Below are 19,485 nucleotides of genomic sequence, written 5' to 3' on the forward strand. Positions count from 1 at the left end.
AGTGCAACAATACGCTACTTGTACGGGCAACAGTGTGGAGTAGCGGTCAGGGCTCTGGACTCTTGACCGGAGGGTCGTGGGTTCAATCCCAGGTGGGGGACGCTGCTGCTGTACCCTTGAGCAAGGTACTTTACCTAGATTGCTCCAGTAAAAACCCAACTGTATAAATGGGTAATTGTATGTAAAAATAATGTGGTATCTTGTAACAATTATAAGTCGCCCTGGATAAGGGCGTCAGCTAAGAAATAAATAATAATAATACTTGGATATTTGGCAAAAAAGGAAATCCTCCATATGGAAATCAATTTAAAATTAGCTTTATTATTTTTTTTAAGAACTTCTGGCGACAGGGGGAATAGAACGCGAGCTGGACACGTGATGAAATCTTCACGGAAAAAACTATTATGTCCATCATACTATATTATTAAATTAGCTCAATACAATTAATTCATATATTTCATAATACATGTTTCCCGTATCCCGCGCATGCACATAATTGAACTTGGCGTTTCATTTATTATTATTATTATTATTATTATTATTATTAATCCAATTCATAGAGGCGATTTGAAATGTACAGCCGACTTACCTTTATTATTATTATTTATTTATTAGCTGACGCCCTTATCCAGGGCGACTTACAATTGTTACAAGATATCACATTATTTTTACATACAATTCCCCCATTTATACAGTTGGGTTTTTACTGGAGCAATCTAGGTAAAGTACCTTGCTCAAGGGTACAACAGCAGTGTCCCCCACTGGGGATTGAACCCACGACCCTCCGGTGAGGAGTCCAGAGCCCTAACCACTACGCCACCTCTTAACCCTTTAAGGACAGGATAGTTTTGTCATTTTTCGGGGCATTTTTTAAACTGACATCACCTACCCGTTATTTTAATGTTCTGTTTAGCAATATTGTTATGATAACTAAACAGTGAAAGCGGAAGTCTAAATGCAAAATGTAATCAAATTGCATAAATAGATGCAGCTCGCGTTCGGATTTCCTTTTTCTTTCTCGTTTTTTTTAAAAAAAAAGAAAAATCATTAATTTGGTACTTGTTGCATTAATCGAATTATGGGGACATTTATTTTACATTTCCAAGAACCTGTTTCATGCGTTCTGTAATCAAATTATTTTACAGTTAAGATTCTATTTACCTTTTAAGCCCTATAGTCCTATTATTATTATTATTATTATTATTATTATTATTATTATTATTATTATTATTATTATTATTATTATTATCTGTTATCGGTATGTAACCATTTTCTGTTGTGTACTTTTTGTGAACAATTAATTTGAAAAAAAGACGAATGCTACAAATGAATGTAAAGACGATTAAATATATAGAAAATTCACCATTTAATTAAACACCGCCCTCTGCTGTTCACCACGAAGAAGGCAACTACGGTCGCAGCCCCTTCTACTGCACTTGCGCAGCAGTGTTTCACATCGCCGAGTCCTCAGGCGGCAGCATTCTATAATTTCTTACCTTATACTGCCATCTTGTGGTAAATCAAAGAACAGCAAGAAAAGAAAAAAAATTAAAAGGATAGACGACCCTAGATCTTGTTTGCGAATCAATTTATGAAATATAACTGAAACATTAAATCATTATCTGGAAATCGTCAGATATTAAGGAGAACAACCCTTTCTGTTACTCTCAGCGGTTTGTAGCTAAAACCAAGAAAGTAATCTGCCTCTTTGAGTTTCCTTTTTGTTTTGCTGGCAACACCCTAGCTGTACACTAGATGGCACTTCTACAGACACTTGGGCTGATCCAGCTTACATTACAGGTATCCATGACAGACCACCAGCTCCTGAACTCAACACAGACCTTTCGACAAAATAACAACAAATATTCATGTGATTGAAAAAGGGGTCCCTTGAGAATGACTGAAAAACACAGCAGCATTGGAGCAATGTGCAATCTGGAGCCACGAGCTCAGGTTTAGTAGGGTGTCGCCCCCCCGCGTCGGTATTCTGGCTGCCACATCCCCAGTACAGAGTTCTCTATACTAATTCTGTGTATTAAGTGTGCCGGCTCTCAGATCACTAGAGGTGTATTCTCTGAGCTCTGATGGAGCTCTCGGGTGGATTTTGTTGCTTCCGAGACCCCCCAGTGCAGTACTTACACATGACTTATTTGGTTGGTTCTGTACTATGCTGTACTATACTGTACTATACTGTGCTATACTGTGCTGTACTGTACTGTGCTATACTGTACTATACTGTGCTGTGCTGGCTCTAAACCCTCTCACTGTGCTGTGCTGTGTTGGCTCTAAACCCTCTCACTGTGCTGTGCTGTGCTGTGCTGGCTCTAAACCCTGTCACTGTGCTGTGCTGTGCTGGCTCTAAACCCTCTCACTGTGCTGTGCTGTGCTGTGCTGGCTCTAAACCCTGTCACTGTGCTGTGCTGTGCTGGCTCTAAACCCTGTCACTGTGCTGTGCTGTGCTGTGCTGGCTCCAAACCCTCTCGCTGTGCTGTGCTGTGCTGTGCTGGCTCTAAACCCTGTCACTGTGCTGTGCTGTGCTGTGCTGGCTCCAAACCCTCTCACTGTGCTGTGCTGTGCTGTGCTGTGCTGTGCTGTGCTGGCTCCAAACCCTCTCGCTGTGCTGTGCTGTGCTGGCTCTAAACCCTGTCACTGTGCTGTGCTGTGCTGTGCTGGCTCTAAACCCTGTCGCTGTGCTGTGCTGTGCTGTGCTGTGCTGTGCTGGCTCCAAACCCTCTCGCTGTGCTGTGCTGTGCTGGCTCCAAACCCTCTCGCTGTGCTGTGCTGTGCTGGCTCTAAACCCTGTCGCTGTGCTGTGCTGGCTCTAAACCCTGTCACTGTGCTGTGCTGTGCTGTGCTGGCTCTAAACCCTGTCACTGTGCTGTGCTGTGCTGTGCTGGCTCTAAACCCTGTCGCTGTGCTGTGCTGTGCTGTGCTGGCTCTAAACCCTCTCACTGTGCTGTGCTGTGCTGGCTCTAAACCCTGTCGCTGTGCTTGTTTCAGATGCGTGGGTTTTAATCCTTTTTGCACGAATGTGACCCTCTGCTCTCTGCTTTCACAGCATCCTGTATGTCGCCTAGCAACTGTTTGTTGCCACGGCAACTGAAACAACAAGTCTGCCCCCCCCCCCCGCCCGCCCGCCCGCCCGCCCTCACCTCTCATTAAAACAAGAGAGAAAAGATCTTGATTAAAACTGGTACACCGGAGATGACAGCCAGCCAAGAGAGAGCATCGAGAGGAGGCTTTCCTTTCACACTTTCTCTCTCTTGTGTTCTTTCTTTCCTTCTTTCTTTCTTTCTTTTTCCTTAATTTTTTTAATCTTTCTTTCTCTCATTCTTTCTTTTGTACTTTCTTTTCTCTCTCCTTTCTATTTATCTTTCTTTATCTAAACACTGAGCTCCTCGAACCCGCCGCCTTCCACACTGCAGCCCAGCGCTTTCTTTATCTAACCACTGAGCTCCTTGAACCCGCTGCCTTCCACACTGCAGCCCAGCGCTTTCTTTATCTAACCACTGAGCTCCTCAAACCCGCTGCCTTCCACACTGCAGCCCAGCGCTTTCTTTATCTAACCACTGAGCTCCTTGAACCCGCTGCCTTCCACACTGCAGCCCAGCGCTTTCTTTATCTAACCACTGAGCTCCTCGAACCCGCTGCCTTCCACACTGCAGCCCAGCGCTTTCTTTATCTAACCACTGAGCTCCTCGAACCCGCTGCCTTCCACACTGCAGCCCAGCGCTTTCTTTATCTAACCACTGAGCTCCTCGAACCCGTTGCCTTCCACACTGCAGCCCAGCGCTTTCTTTATCTAACCACTGAGCTCCTCGAACCCGCCGCCTTCCACACTGCAGCCCAGCGCTTTCTTTATCTAACCACTGAGCTCCTCGAACCCGCCGCCTTCCACACTGCAGCCCAGCGCTTTCTTTATCTAACCACTGAGCTCCTCGAACCTGCCGCCTTCCACACTGCAGCCCAGCGCTTTCTTTATCTAACCACTGAGCTCCTCGAACCCCCTGCCTTCCACACTGCAGCCCAGCGCTTTCTTTATCTAACCACTGAGCTCCTCGAACCCCCTGCCTTCCACACTGCAGCCCAGCGCTTTCTTTATCTAACCACTGAGCTCCACAAACCCCACTGCCTTCCACACTGCAGCCCAGCGCTTTCTTTATCTAACCACTGAGCTCCTCGAACCCGCTGCCTTCCACACTGCAGCCCAGCGCTTTCTTTATTCCCCAGTACCTTCTATGTGAATAAAATAATAATACTAATTTTCCCTTCGCCTTTAAGACTGCCCGTCTCACAAACACCCCACACGAGAAAGTTTTGAAAGCATCCGCAAGATGGCCTCGTGCAAACTATGTCGAGTGCTGTCGTTAGTTATATTACTGAGCCTGGCTGGTTAAAGGGGTTTGCAAATAAAAGCGCGATGACAGCGTTTGACCACCAGGTGGCTGCAAACCCCATTATACGAAGCAGAGGCGGACAAAGTTGTCGCTTTCCAGACTTTGAAATTGTTGCTCAAAAAAAAAGCCAACTTCCCTACGTTTCGTTTAACACACCCCCTATTTTCTATTGAAATCTAATTATATGTTTGTGATGTCATGCAGGACACAGTTAATGATGCAATGTTCTACTATTCCTTTCTATTGAAACCTTCAGACACCGTGGTATTGAGTCTGTTGTTTCTTGAAAGCGCCCGTATGCACATACAGGGTTAGTGTAAACAGTTTCACCGACAAAATGCAATCTCAATTGCGTGACAGCTGCAGGTATTCAGCCATGCAACGCCCACGCCTTTTTACGCGGAATGGTAAACACGACGTAGGCACGACGTCAGTAAAGTAGGGTTTCGAGTTCTAGCTGAAAAATGTTCGGCGTACCTGCAAAAGGTTCACGTTTCTACAAATGGTCAGCTGCCTCTTTAAATTCTCCCACACGCTGGCTGGTAGTTCTGGAGACAGTGACGCAAGTGTGACGTCTGAGGAGCAGTTGGGAGAATTTGGAGCGAGCCAATTCGAAGCTGGAAGGTTTTATTTGGCAAAACTGCTGTTTGATACGTTACCAAAGACACATTTATAATTCAGTAGATATAAGATAGTAGTTCTGTAAAAAAAAAAAAAAAAAAAAAAAGATATATATAACTTGCTATTCTTGAAAGGAGACGTAAATGTTCTCCGTTTCGTTTCATTTTTCTCCTAACTCGGAACGGCTTCACTTCCTTTCTCACAGTAAACACGGTATCCCTCCGCTCGCTGAGCGCAAACTAGTTCCTCAAACTATTTCCTCTACGGCTTTTTATGTATGTTTGTATTTCACAAAACTCCAGTTTATGAAGCGTCTCGATATTGTGTTATCTCTGCCTATGAATGTCCAGCCCCATTTACTTTATTATAATCCCCGTGTCATTAGGTCACACGACATGACTCTGTGTCGTCTCTTAATTAATAGTTGGGGGGTCTACCGATCCGTAATTGGACAGCACAAGCCCAGAGACGTTTAATTTCATTCGTAGTTTTTTACAGTTTGGCTGGGCATTATAAAGCGGGCTGTCTAGTTTTATATAAGTGAAATAGCCTGGGTGAATGGCGTATACACTCTCTAAGTAATAATAACCATCCGTTGCTGGTCACATCTACGGCGTTCAATAATTACACAGACAGAGCCCGGCTTCGCTGTGTCGTGTTTGTTTGAGGGCTTGTTTACCTCTTACGTTGAAGGGGTTTGGAAAATCTCGCTTTTTAATGTATGGGGGAAAAGAATGGAAAAAAAACACCTACAATTTCAAAAAGCACACCGTTTTTAAAAGATGTCACTGCTTTGTTTTCGCTGGATTGTTCTGCAATCTCCTCTTAGGTATTGCTAGGAAATGCGAAGTCATTTTATACCGCCTTTTTAAAAACTGAGGGAACACGAAGCCACTTTTTCAGGAGCTTGAAAGCTGGTTCCAGGAGACCCCCGGGAGACCTAGTTTGAGGTTTGCTGTATCAAACCCCTCAAGTCTCCCTGCCTGGTGAAACCTACAGTCTCCTGACACCTGAAGCTTCAAGCCGCAGCAGAGTCGTGGCTTCGCGGGTTTACCGTATCTTAGTTACATCATTTTATCTCGTGCGCACTGTCTTACTGTCTCGGGGCCACGAGATCAAACCGCGATCTCGTGCCCTCGACTTACTATCTCTTTATCTCGTGGCCACGAGAGAGAGTGAGATGGTATCTCCCGCGCACGATTTACTGTCTCGTGGCCAGGAGTGGCCACGAGACAGTAAATCGTGCGCGGGAGATAGTGGGACTGCACGAGATGTTCCCTGCTAAACACCTGCGTGTCATTCAGCCGTGCAACAGCATGTGTTAAAACCGCTCTGCAGTTAAAAAGACTGGATTAGGAAACGGACGCCAGAAAATAAATACATAAATAATAATAATAATAATAATAATAATAATAATAATAATAATAATAATAATGCTAGGAAATGGGTTTGCAAAGCCGAATTTGCAACTTCTATGCGTCCTTTTTTTTTTTTTTTTTAACATCCTTGAGTTTCCCACAGCGAAGCGAAGTGCAGTAAAGCTTGGTAAACTGTGGTAAACGAAGGCAAATGCTTTTAAAACCAACGGGGGAAGCATATTTTGCTTCAGTATAAGAGATAGCGTAACAAGCAACCTCTTTTTTTCTTTCATTTTTATTACTTTATACTTTTTTTTTTTTTTTTACATTTTACATCTATAGATAGGATATTGTAAATAAGCGAAAGCTTTTATTTTTATTGTGCTTATTAAGACGTCAGGGATTCTGGGAGCTGTAATTACAACATTTGACCACTATATTTAATCATTTCTAGTATTATATATAATATATATATATAGAGAGAGAGAGAGAGAGAGAGAGAGAGAGAGAGAGAGAGAGAGAGAGAGATTGTTTTTTTATTATTATTATTATTATTATTATTATTATTATTATTAATAATAATAATAATAATAATAATGAGAAAGCATATGACTGTATTAACTATTATATAACTCATGAACCAGATTCTTGTAACTATCACCATTTCCACGTAAATGGATTCAGACTAGGCTACTGTTTTGTATTATGATGACATCTATTAGGCACTTTCCACTGTACTTAATGTACGATGCATTTTTCACTGTGTTGTTTTATGCATTTTATTTTTTTTACTGTATATCATGTATGATGCATTTCTCTGTATTTAAAGTATTATGGATTTTCTTGTTGTTACTGCATCTTGTGAAGCGCTTTGTGATGGTGATCCACTATGAAAGGCGCTATATAAAATAAATATTGATTGATTGATTGATTGAAGACAAGCAATGCATTTCAAATCATCTCTAATAATAATAATAATAATAATAATAATAATAATAATAATAATAATTAACCAACCAGCTAGTCATCAAGGAGCGGAAGATACCTTTTATGGTTATAGGCAAAAGGTTACAGGTTTCTTTGCCGGTGATTCGATACTGTTTATTTAAACCGTCACGCTGTCAAATTTCTTTTCAACCTCCAAACCATACCGACACAGACACAGGTATCTGCGATTCAACGCGATACATGCCGCTCCTTAATCGCAATACACTTTCATAATTGTTATTTTATTTATTTTTGGTACTTTTCCAAGTACGGGTGGAGGAACCAAACCACGTCACCTGACCCGTTCAGTATTCATTTATATAATGTCAGGTTTCGTATCTAAGTTCTAAGGCCTGTGTTGGTCTGTGGCGTATGTTATTGATTTTTTTTTTTTTATTATTTTTTTAAAATATGTGTTTATGAAAAGCTGAAGGGAACATGAAGGGACACCAGGCAGGGAGACTTAGGGGGGTTTGATACAGCAAACCTCAAACTAGGTCCCCCGGGGGTCTCCTGGAACCAGCTTTCAAGCTCCTGAGAAAGTGTCTCAGTGTTCATCTTAGCTTTACACAAAAGTCTTGTATTGCCCATTAGTTGCATTGTCGAATAATATTGAAGTGTAATTTCAATCGCAGGTCACTCCCTCCCCCATGACTGAATTAGTTTTTAAGAAAAAGGTAGTATTTGCGGGTGCTTGTTTACCGGTACGCAGTATTTATTTAATTTAAAAACAAACAATTAGAATGGAACGGTGTGGCAGAACGAAAGAAACAATTACACGTCAAAAAAAGAAGAGGTTTTTCTTTAAAGGAAAAAAAAAAATATCCTTTTTAAAATAATCCAAGCCAAACTAAAATTGACAAGGCGGAGGGATACAACACCGCACGGGCCAACCAAACCAATTCCTCCTCCTCCACTGACAACAACAACAACACAAAAAAAAACACCTTCCCCGCCTTCTCATTGGCTGTTCACGCGAGCTGGGGCTCGGATTCCCTCAGGGGTTGGCCAGTGTGGTTGTCAGTCAGAGAATCCTGCGGGTGAGGGCGGGATGAGGAGGGTAGGTTGCGCGCTTGTATAGTTTCTACATTGTACCGACTCGCACTAAAACAGAGAGGTCTGAACGGACTGTAAAGTAAAGAGAGGGGGGAGAAATTAAAAAGGGGGTGCTGTTTTAATACTTTTAGGTCATTTTTATTTTTTTTGGGGAAGGAAATTGTCATTGCCGTCGTTGAACGCCGAGGGGAAGATAGGAAAATATTATTACTCGGTAAGTGAAAATGTTTAAGTCGCATCGTTTCATTTGATATCTGTCTGCCAGTGTTTTTTATCTCGGTCTGTGTTGATTTATATATATATTTATTTATAAATATATAAAATAATATTTATATAAATATATAATGACGGCCAACCACAGTACCAACGCTGTTTTTAGCTCTGTTCACTCCTGCTTTTTAATAACAGTTCCGGCAAGTACTGAACGTTTTATATTTGTATTTATTTATTTATTTATTTGTTTATTTGTTTATGTTTAACCGTTGTCCATTTGCTGCTGTTGTTTTTTTTTTCTGCTGTTTTTGTCGATCTTCTGTAATAAAAACGCGGTTCTTGCGTTGCTGTGTTTTTAAGATCTGCGCATGTCGTCGACACACACACACAGGGCCAAAACACGAATCGCGACAGGGGCTGTCAAAGCGAAATGGAGGGGGAGCGGAGAAGCTGTCAAACAGTATATATATATATATATATACATACAAGGATGGGAATCAGACTCCCGCTGCACAGCACTGTGATCCAGTCCTGGTTTCACTAGGAGTTTAATAATCAGACACACCTGAGTTTGTTAGCTAGACACACTGGGGGCTGATCAAGCTGGTAGCAGTAAAACCTGGACTGGGTGACACTGCTGTGCGATAGGAGTCTGATTCCCATCCCTGAGATATAATATTATGTACAATGGCATACTTAGACATACAGTTGTAGTCAAAAGTTTACATACCCCAATGGAAATTTTATAATTTGTAGAAATTTCTCAAACAAATAATTATAGAAAACACATATTTTGTAGCAAAAGTGTTGCATTTGTGGATGAGGGAAAAAATACAAGAAATAGATGTCTACAATTATTTATTTCAGCAATTTGTTGTTGTTGTTGTTGTTGCAAAACTCCAAACACGCAAATTCAAAAGTATTCATACCCCGACCAGGAAAATGAAATGAATATCTAGTGGAGGCACCTTCTTAGCAGTTTAAACCTCTTTTAAGCGATTAGGATATTTGTCAGTGAGCTTTTGGCAGGATTGACCATTCTTCAACGCAGAATTGTTCCAGTTCATTCAAATCCCGAGGACTTCTCCTGTGCGCAGCCTTCTTCAGCTCATATCAAAGATTCTCAATCGGATTTAGATCGGGACTTTGACCTGGCCATTCCAGAACCTTGTTTGTATTCTTCTTTAACCATTCTGAAGTAGATTTTGTTGTGTGCTTTGGATCGTTGTCATGTTGGAACGTCCAGTTCCACTTTTAAACCGAGTTTTGTAGCGGAGGGTTTCAGATGGTTGGCCAATATCTTTTGGTATGCAATGGAATCCATTTTACCATGTATTGGAACTAAATTTCCTGTGCCGTTAGAGGAAAAACAGCCCCATACAAGGATATTGCCACCTCCATGCTTGACAGTAGGTATGGTGTTCTTTTCTTTGCACGCCTCACCAGACTTTCTCCAAACGTAATGACTATCAGTGTGACTAAATAGCTCGATTTTTGTTTCATCACTCCACAAAACCTTTGACCAGAACTCATATCCGTCGTTCAGATGCCGTTTTGCAAACCTCAAGCGATTTGTCCTTGTGAGGTTTTCCTAAGAGGGGCTTTTTTTTCTTGGCCTGTGACCATTGAGAGCAAACGGCATATTTTCTGTGGAGTAAAAACTGTTCAGGTTAGCGAAGGAACAGCAGTCGCACCACGGGACAGAGCGCCCTGGATCCGATTCACAAACTCAGCCCCGCTCGCGTTATTCAGCGGGTTTCATTCGACTTTATGAAGCACAGTTAGTTCATTCTATAGGGTGATGTAAAACTTTTGGCCAGAGCTGTGTCCTGCGGGGTGGGATGGAAAGGTCTGGGAAGCGAGGGTGGAATTCTCTTTCTTCCCACAAGATGTTTAGGGAAACTTGGCCGTGGTGTCTGGTTTCCCAGGCCTCCCTTGGATACACCCATCCTTCGGATGAGACGTAAAACAAACGAGCTCCTATTGGAAGTGACTCAGCAGCAGCAGCAGCAGCAGCAGTTGTTGATGATGCATAGCTCACCCCCCTAGTCTCTGTAAGTGGCTTTGGATACAAGCATCTGCTAAAATGGCTAATTAATAATACTATTACTACTACTACTATTAATAATAATAATAATAATAATAATAATAATAATAATAATAATAATAATAATAATAATAATAAAATATCTGGAGCAGAGACTTGGAGATCTATGTGGAAGCTCACAAGAGAGAAGTTCAGTACATCTGTCTCTGAGCTTCTGCCACACCCCTTTATTATTATTATTATTATTATTATTATTATTATTATGAATTAATAATTAGCAGACGCTTTTATCCAAAGCGAGCAATCTAGGTAAAGTACCTTGCTCAAGGGTACAGCAGCAGTGCCCCCCCTCCACCTGGGATTGAACCCACGACCCTCCGGTCAAGAGTCCAGAGCCCTGACCACTACTCCACACTGCTGCCCCACACATATATGTGTGTGTGTGTGTGTGCATATCAGGGATGGAAATAAGACTCCCATTGCACAGCAGTTTCACCCATTCCAGATTTTTCTACCAGCTTGATCAGCCCCCAGTGTGTCTAGGTAACAAGCTCAGGTGTGTCTGATTATTAAACTCATCGTAAAACCAGGAATGGATCACACTGCTGTGCAACGGGAGTCTTATTTCCATCCCTGGTGTGTATACAGCTGTGTCCAAATGTATTGGAATAACCCATTGCTTCTGTAGTTTTGATTTGTTGTGCATGTGAAATCAAACCACAGCAAATGATATTATATATATATAATATATTAAAATGAATCTTCTCAATGTATGTAAATGCTGTTTGTTGCTGTTCAGCGTTTGTGTATCGTCCGTTTCAATTTCTTAGAGGAACAGATGCCTTGGCAGTGTGCTACTAATTGCTACATTTTTAAGGAAGGAAGTATTCTCGCTTTGCTGCATCCTGCTAGGTACAGCCCCGTCGCGTTCTCTTCTTACTTGTGATGAGTTTTCTTGTGCTCGTGAAAACTACTGAATAGGCAGAAATATGCAAACAGTTCAGTCTCCCTGCCTCAAGCCTGCCTTGGACTGGAGGGAGCACCCTTTCTCTTAGGGGGGTGGGTGAGGGAGGGAGGGAGCAGTTCAGTCTCCGTGCCTCAAGCCTGCCCTGGACTGGAGGGAGCACCCTTTCTCTTAGGGGGGGGTGAGGGAGGGAGGGAGGAAGCAGTTCAGTCTCCCTGCCTCAAGCCTGCCCTGGACTGGAGGGAGCACCCTTTCTCTTAGGGGGGTGAGGGAGGGAGCAGTTCAGTCTCCGTGCCTCAAGCCTGCCCTGGACTGGAGGGAGCACCCTTTCTCTTAGGGGGGGGGTGAGGGAGGGAGCAGTTCAGTCTCCCTGCCTCAAGCCTGCTCTGGACTGGAGGGAGCCCCCTCTCTCTTGCAATCCCTCTCTTCTCTGATACACGCGCCCTTATAAAACGTTGCGAAAGACTCAGTGTCTTCTCTGCACAGGAATAAAAGTAATCCTCTCTGGTTACACATTTATATTGATATACAGCCCATTCTAAACCACAGTTTACTGTGCCATCCCTGCTTGGTACCTTTTTTCAAATGTTGATATTATACAAGTGTTACAGTTTTCTAAAAATATATGTGGGTCAAGGGTGGAGGGTGGGGACCTCCTTTTTGGGAACCGATCACAGAGAAAAAAAATGTTTAATAATATATCCCTGCTTGAGAAACAAAGGGAGAATTGTGGGGTGACCCGAATTCATCACAAATTCGCATTCCGTGTTATTTGTGTCTCCTGGATTAAGAAGCGTGTGGGAGGGCGTTTTATTCAACTGTTATATTTTCATCCCTTTTTTTTCTTTTTTGATTCTTGGATTTATATTCTTAGTGTTTAGCTTATATCATCTGTTTACAGCGCTGCCTTTTCACATCCCGCTGAAGACGGACTTGCAGTCCGAAACGTCCTGAGAGCACTGCTTTACTAAAATTCAATTCTTCACATTTTCTGTGGACCTGCGTGACCTTTTTTTTGTTTTGTTTTTGCTCCTTTTGGTACACAAGCAGCTTTCCTTTTTCAAATTAATAAAAAATCTCTGTCTATCCATCCATCCATCCATCCATCCAGCTTATATATGAGGTTCTCTTTACCAGGGTGTTATCCAGGCTAAGACTTGTCTTTTTTTTTTTTTTTTACATTTTTAAAATTTTTTTTTAAAAAGATCAAAATATAAAGTCAAACGCGCGTTGCATTTGCTTGGGAACCCATTTACAGATTCCAAAGAGCTCAGAATCCAGGATCACAGTGTTTTCCAGTTGGCTATATACTGTATATATATCTCACCCGCGACACAGCACCTCTAGTCCTACGTGGAATCTTCCGTGACTGTGGCAACTGATTCTGGGCTGAACCATTTCACGACTCGGGGAGGGAGGGACACGGGGGACTGCAAGTAAAAATATTTTTCATTTTTAAAGCTGTCGTCCCCCCCCCCCCCCCCCCAAGGAAAGTATTAGTTTGTGTGATTTTAAAATAAGTTAATAGGTCGTGTGTAGGATGTCTGTTATTGCATAAGACTTCGTTTCACGCTGTTTCAGTTTCGCCTCCCGCCCAAAATGCCATCTCTTACCCAATGAGACACGCCCGACATGGGACCGGTTGACTTGCATAACCCCTCGCTAATAAGATGGTGTCCGTTCTCCGCTTGATCAATCTGTAGCCTGCCCGCCGGGATGAGACATCCCTGGAAATCACCGGGGGAATTTTACAAGACTGGAGAATTCCCCTGGATTGGATCAACCACCTTTCGCGGTTAATCCTGGCATTCCCACCCAAAAATAGGTGGTGGGTGCCATCACAGTGATTGGAGGCTAATAGACACTGTGATTAAAATGCAGCTGTGTCTGAGGCTGGAGGGGAATAGAGGGTTACGCGAATCAACCTCCCTCTAAGTTTTTAATTTAATTTTTTTTTCTTCTTTTGTTTTTGACTTCTACATGCTGTGTTGCCCGTGTAGGGGTGTGTGCAGAAGATTTGGGTCCCGTCCCCCCCCCCCCCCCCCCCCCCCCCCTTTCCTCTCGAGGTGTAAAAGGATCAGCTTTCGGGACAAAAGGGATTCTGAATTGGAGAGACCTGCTTGCTTGCGGTGGGCGTTCGCGTGTCATGAATCGTGATCCGGTCTATACTTTCCGACAGGTTTACTGTTCTTGCTGTCGCATTGTGCAGTGAAGTCACTCGATACCTGTACTGGAATGGTGTTTGAAGGGCATGGCTGGAACCTACAGCTCTGGCCAAAAGTTTTGCATCTCCCTAGAATTCAGGATTCAAACAATTTAGTTTTTTTCTCTTTGCACCTGTTTCCCTCCTCCCTCCCCCTCTCTCCTATCTCCCCCTCTCTCTCTGCCACTCTATCTCTTCTACCTCTCTCTCCTCCCTCTCCCTCCCCCACTCTTCTTTCTTTCTTTCTTTCTTTTTTCTCTCTCACTCGCTGTCTCTCATTCCTTCCCACTCTTTCTGCTCTCTCCCCCTCTCTATCTCTGCTCTCTTCCCCTCTCTCTTCCACCTCTTTCTACTATCCTCCCTCTCTTTCTCTCTGCGCTCTCTTCTTCTCTCCCCTCTCTCTCTCTCTGCTCTCTCTTCCCCTCTGTCTCTCCCCCTCTATCTCTTTCTCTGCTCTCTTCCCTTCTCCCCCCCCCCTCTCTCTCTCTCTCTCTCTCTCCCTCTGCTCTCTCTCTCAGGCCCTTACCTGCTCTAATCTCTGCTCTCCAGCTTCACGGAGCTGCCCATCTGTCCCTGTCCCTCCCCTCTCTCTCTCTCTCTCTTCCCCTCTCTCTCTCTCTCTCTTCCCCTCTCTCTCTCTCTCTCTCTCTCTCTCTCTCTCTCTCTCTCTCTCCCTCTGCTCTCTCTCTCAGGCCCTTACCTGCTCTAATCTCTGCTCTCCAGCTTCACGGAGCTGCCCATCTGTCCCTGTCCCTCCGATCTCTCTCAGCGCTCTCTCTGTCTCTCTCCCTCTCTCTCTCTCTCTCTCTCTCTCTCTCTCTCTCTCTCTTGCTCTCTCTCTCTCTCTCTCTCTCTCTCTCTCTCTCTCTCTCTCTATCTCTCTCTCTCCCCTCTCAGGCGCAGCACGGAGAGAAGACTGCTGCTAGCAGCGGGAATACAGAGAGCCAGGGCAACTGCCCCGAGCACAGTCCGATCAAACTGCGTCGCTGCCATTGTACAATTCCAGAGCAAGCAAGCAAGCAAGCAAACTAACTAACGAAGAAAAAGGGGTATACAGAGACAAAGCAGAGAGTAATCTTAGTAAATCTCCCACATCTAATCTGTTTGACAGTTATTCAGCAGATGCTTTTATCTAAAGCGACTTCCAGAGACTAGGGGGGTGAACTATGCATCATCAACAACTGCTGCTGCTGCTGCTGCAGAGTCACTTCCAATAGTTCGTTTGTTTCAAGTCTTCAGTGACTTGCTCAGGGTCTCGCACACACACACACACACACAGTGAGTCAGTGGCTGAGCTGGGATTTGAACCTTGAACCTCCTGGCCCCTTTTCTCTGTCCGCTTGGCTGCAGTGCCCAGTCCCTAACCAGTGAGCAGCCCAGCTGACCTCCCAGTCCCTCGGGATATTCCTCTACCCCGTTCTCTGTCCCCCGCCCTCGCTGTTTTCACCTCAAGTCTCTTTACAGTCAGCCACACAAGAGGAGAGTAAATATTTTAGTTCTGGCAGCCCTGGGGGGGGCGAGGGAGGGGGTGTCTGGTACTGTTAATATTATTTAAATGCTTATCACGTTACAGTTAAACCCTGGGGCTTAGGTGCTTTTAATCATCGCTGTGCATCAGGCGTTGGGAGCCGGAGAGGGAGTAAGAGACAGAGACAAAAATATTGAATCCTGTCCAATACGTAGATCAGGCACCGTGCTGACTCTGCAGACTTTGCATCACCTGGATATTCTAGGATTATATATTGTATGAACGTAGTTTTAGATCTTTTTATGTAACATCGTGTAATCGCAAGAAAGTACAAAATGATACCAGACGCAAAAAAAAGAGTTTTTTTTTTTAAAGGGTGATGCAATAAAACCTTGTGTTCTGTGTTTTATTTCTTTTTTTTTAATTTATTTGTTTGTTTCACGACTCCAGCGTTGCGTGAGCGAGCCCCAGCTGGTACTTTCACTTCTGTATTTCGGGGAGACGGACAGGGAAGTGCGGCAGTCAACCTGAAACTTGCGGATTGCAGGGGCGGATTGAGGGAACGGCTGAACCCTCACCTCAAGAGCCTCGCCGCTTTTGCAATATTCAGCTGCAGCCGCTAAACGGCCAGTAGCCTTTACCCCCATTGACGGACCTCCTCCCCACCCCCCCCCCCCCCCTGCAGGACTAGCTGGAGAAAATTGTGACTTTACAACATCAGCTGCTGCCTGTTTACTACATACAGCTGCGTGCAAATGTATTAGAACACCTCCAGGTTTGTCATTGATATCCTGTCTATACCTACCTGCATGAACACACCTCTGGGTGTGAGAATTTCACTCTCCGCTCAGCGATCGGTGATATAGAAACACACTCGTGTGTGAAAATGTCAGACCGCTCTGTGCTTTAATCGGGCGTCTTAAACCACTTCTAAAAAGTCTCCTGCGTTTTACCGTGTGTGGCTCTGTGCTCCTTTTCTCTTTACTGTTTTAAATGAATTGCTTCTGTAGTTTTTTTTTATTTTGCTGTGCGTCTGAAATCAAACCACTAGAACTGAAAATCTTGGAGTAAAAATAGGCCAATTAGTAGCGATTGTCTAATTGCATTGATGACTTTTAATAGGCCACACATGCAATTCATTTAAAACAGTAAAGAGTAATACACAGATCAGGGCCATCCTGTCCCCGAGAACTACTAACTGTATGTATTCCTGTTCGTTCTTTGACAGCAGAAGATGACAGAGTTGTTTTTTTTTGCCGTCGAGCTCCTCGTCTGTGGAACTCTTTTCCGCTTGACGTCGTCAGGCAGGTGGAAGTGGATTCTTTTAAGGTCTAAATTGGAACCCTCCTGTTTTTTGTTTGATTTTGCACAGCACTCTGGGATGGCGTGAAGGGAGGACTCTAGATAAAAATACATGTGTGTTGTATTGTCTTAGACAGTGTCAAATGCCTCAGCCGTTACCTCCCCACTCTTTCTCTGCTTGGAGAGAGAGAGAGAGAGGCGGTCTTTTACAGCTCTGGGTCCTGACACTGACAGGTGGAAAGTTCAGAGGTCAAAGCCAGAGGGGTCAGCATTGCAGAGCTTGTAACATTCCGGGGGGGGGCGGGATCAGTTGATTTCTTAAAGGAGAGTAGAAAAGTTTTGGGGGAAAACGCAGACAAATCAGAAGCCCTACTTCTGAGACACCGTATATTAAAAAAAAAATAAAAAAAATTGCTTTCAGTTGCACTTACAAGCCAGCAGGGGGCGCTGCAGGGGGGATCATGGGTTATATCTGGGGCGGCTTCAGTCAAGCTGTATTCAACATGTTTGAAACTCACGGGAAGATTAAGCCAGCGGAAGCCCACTGGAGAATATTAAGAGGTAGAAAGAGATGGTTCTTCAAAGGCAACGAGCAGCCCTCCCCCAAAACTGCACACTCCCCAACAGATTTATTAACAGAAATCCCAGTCAGCCTTCGCGAATCTGCTCTTCCAACGCCTTCTTTAATCAGCATAACGCGTCCCTGCCTCCAGACCTGACTAACTGCAGAAAGGAGCGTCTCTGAGGAGGTTTAAAAGGACATCTTCATTTGTGCGATTACTCCTTTTTTTTTTTTTATTTCTTTCTGTATTTGGCACAATTAACGCTCCACAAAGTAACTTTTTCAGGAACCCGTGGCTTGAAAGCTGGTTCCAGGAGACCCCCGGGAGACCTAGTTTGAGGTTTGCTGTATCAAAACCCCCCAAGCTGCAAAGTGGCTTTGTGATCCCTCATCTTAGCAGAGCTTATCCATAAAGTACTTTCTACTTTAGGATTATTATTATTATTAGTAGTAGTAGTAATGAGTCATTTTAGCAGAAACCTTTATCCAAAGCGAGTTACAGAGACTAGGGGGGGTGAACTCTGCATCATCAACAACTGCTGCTGCTGCTGCTGCAGAGTCGCTTCCAATAGGAGCTGGCTTGTTTTACGTCAGATCCGAAGGACGGAGCACAAGGAGGTTCAGTGACTTGCTCAGGGTCACACACCCACACACACACACACACACAGGGAGTCAGTGGCTGAGCCGGGATTTGAACCTCCTGGTAACAAGCCCCTTTTCTTTCAAAGGCTCTTGTGATCTCAACAGCAAAAAAAAACAAAAAAAAACAGAAGACGCAAACAATAAGATTATTTTGACATTTAACATTTATTATTATTATTATTATTATTAGTTATGTATTTGGCATTCTCCTTTATGCCAGGCGACTCACACAGGTGTCACAGGGCAGCGCAGTGTTACAATGCAAGCTTCATATTTAAATACAGTGTAGTTTACAGTCAGTGCAAATAATAACACTACTAGAATACAATATGAACTAGGATGCTGTGTATAATAATAACACTACTAGAATACAATATGAACTAGGATGCTGTGTATAATAATAACACTACTAGAATACAATATGAACTAGGATGCTGTGTATAATAATAACACTACTAGAATACAATATGAACTAGGATGCTATGTATAATAATAACACTACTAGAATACAATATGAACTAGGATGCTGTGTATAATAATAACACTACTAGAATACAATATGAACTAGGATGCTGTGTATAATAATAACACTACTAGAATACAATATGAACTAGGATGCTGTGTATAATAATAACACTGCTAGAATACAATATGAACTAGGATGCTATGTATAATAATAACACTACTAGAATACAATATGAACTAGGATGCTGTGTATAATAATAACACTACTAGAATACAATATGAACTAGGATGCTATGTATAATAATAACACTACTAGAATCCAATATGAACTAGGATGCTATGTATAATAATAACACTACTAGAATACAATATGAAGTAAGATACAGCAAGTTATATCTACAGTGACATACTAGTAGTGCATTTTTATAATGCTTGTGACTGACTTGGAGCAGGTGTGTGTGGAAGAGAGAGAGAGAGAGAGGATGGTAAACAAGGGCACGATTCCCCACCTGTAGCTTCACAGCTGCTTAATTGGGCGTCAGCTGTTTTTGTCCAGACGTACGTGTGTGTGTGTGTGTGTGTGTGTGTGTGTGTGTGAATGGTGGTGGGGGGGGGGGTCCATCAAGATCACACAAGAATGAAAACTTTTTTTCTGAAGAGCTTGCTTCATACCGTACAGTGTCGGACACCCTGTGTGTGTCTATCACGCTGGGGGGTCACTGTATATAAACTGGGGTAGACGTTTTTTTTTTTTTTTAAAGGGGGTCCCAGGCAAGAGAAGACAGGAAAAAAAAACAGTTCAAATCAACGGCAAAAAAAAGTAGACAGGTCATTGAAACGGGACATAAAAACTAGAGCCAGAAGCATTTCCTTTCATACAGGAACGCATGGACCATTCCCTGGCAGACCTCAAAAGACTTCTTAATCAACCCCCCCCCAAATATATTTGCACACTACTGTTATATAATGCAGCACTTCCCATCCCCGGTCCTGGGGGAACCCCTCTGTGTGTCTGCTGGTTTTTATTCCAACTGAGCTCTCAATTACTTAACTAGACCCTTCATTGAATTGATCATTTGCGTAATTAAACCTTTTTAAATTGTTTTCAGCTCTCATTTCTAACAGTTGCAGATTGCAAGTTGGTGAAAACATTTTACAAGCAGCTTGAACTCTGCAACTTTTTCAAAAGCTGAAAAATGT

At 43.2% G+C, this 19,485-nt stretch overlaps 1 protein-coding gene across 4 annotated transcripts in view; it reads left to right on the forward strand.

Moving 5' to 3' along the window:
* Window positions 1–8,396: 8,396 nt before the first annotated feature.
* Window positions 8,397–19,485, forward strand: part of LOC117395481 (myocyte-specific enhancer factor 2D homolog) — a 41,952-nt gene continuing 30,863 nt past the window's right edge. For 2 of the 4 annotated variants that reach the window (XM_059006231.1, XM_059006233.1), the window contains exon 1: window positions 8,397–8,633. The gene's annotated coding sequence lies outside the window, so the exon portion shown is untranslated. The remainder of the gene's footprint in view (window positions 8,634–19,485) is intronic. The other 2 variants (XM_059006232.1, XM_059006234.1) reach the window with 1 other exon arrangement.

This window comes from Acipenser ruthenus, chromosome 32 (assembly GCF_902713425.1).
Source record: "Acipenser ruthenus chromosome 32, fAciRut3.2 maternal haplotype, whole genome shotgun sequence".
Classification (NCBI taxonomy): Eukaryota; Metazoa; Chordata; class Actinopteri; order Acipenseriformes; family Acipenseridae; genus Acipenser; species Acipenser ruthenus.